This window comes from Schistocerca nitens, chromosome 12 (assembly GCF_023898315.1).
Source record: "Schistocerca nitens isolate TAMUIC-IGC-003100 chromosome 12, iqSchNite1.1, whole genome shotgun sequence".
In the NCBI taxonomy this organism is placed as follows: Eukaryota; Metazoa; Arthropoda; class Insecta; order Orthoptera; family Acrididae; genus Schistocerca; species Schistocerca nitens.
The window spans coordinates 28,072,790-28,073,608 of record NC_064625.1 but is presented as its reverse complement, the minus strand read 5'-3'; positions in this window follow the sequence as shown (position 1 = coordinate 28,073,608).

Genomic DNA, 819 nt, shown 5'->3' with positions numbered 1-819 from the left:
GCGCTCGCACAATTATGTGAGTCCCACACAGGGAGAGCCTTATTTACACTACTGGCCATTACAATTGCTACACAAGGGAAGATGTCGTGATACAGACGCGAAATTTAACCGACAGGAAGAAGATGCTGTGATATGCAAATGATTAGCTTTTCAGAGCAGTCACACAAGGTTGGCGCCGGTGGCGAAACCTACATCGTGCTGATATGAGGAAAGTTTCCAACCGATTTCACATACACAAACAGCAGTTGACCGGCGTTGCCCGGTGAAACGTTGTTGTGATGCCTAGTGTAAGGAGGAGAAATGCGTACCATCACGTTTCCGACTTTGATAAAGGTCGCAATGTAGCCTATCGCGATTGCGGTTTATCGTATCGCGACATTGCTGCTCGCGTTGGTCGAGATCCAATGACTGTTAGCAGAATATGGAATCGTTGGGTTAAGGAGGGTAATACGGATCGCCGGGCTGGATGCCAACGGCCGCGTATCACTAGCAGTCGAGATGACAGGCACCTTATCCGCCTGGCTGTAACGGATCGTGCAGCCAGGTCTCGATCCCTGAGTCATCAGATGGGGACGTTTGCAAGACAACAACCATTTGCACGAACAGTTCGACGACGTTTGCAGCAGCATGGGCTATCAGCTCGGAGACCATGGCTCCGGTTACCCTTGACGCTGCATCACAGACAGGAGCGCCTGCGATGGTGTACTCAACGACGAACCTGGGTGCACGAATGGGAAAACGTCATTTTTTCGGATGAATCCAGGTTCTGTTTACAGCATCGTGATGGTCGCATCCGTGTTTGGCGACATCGCGGTAAAC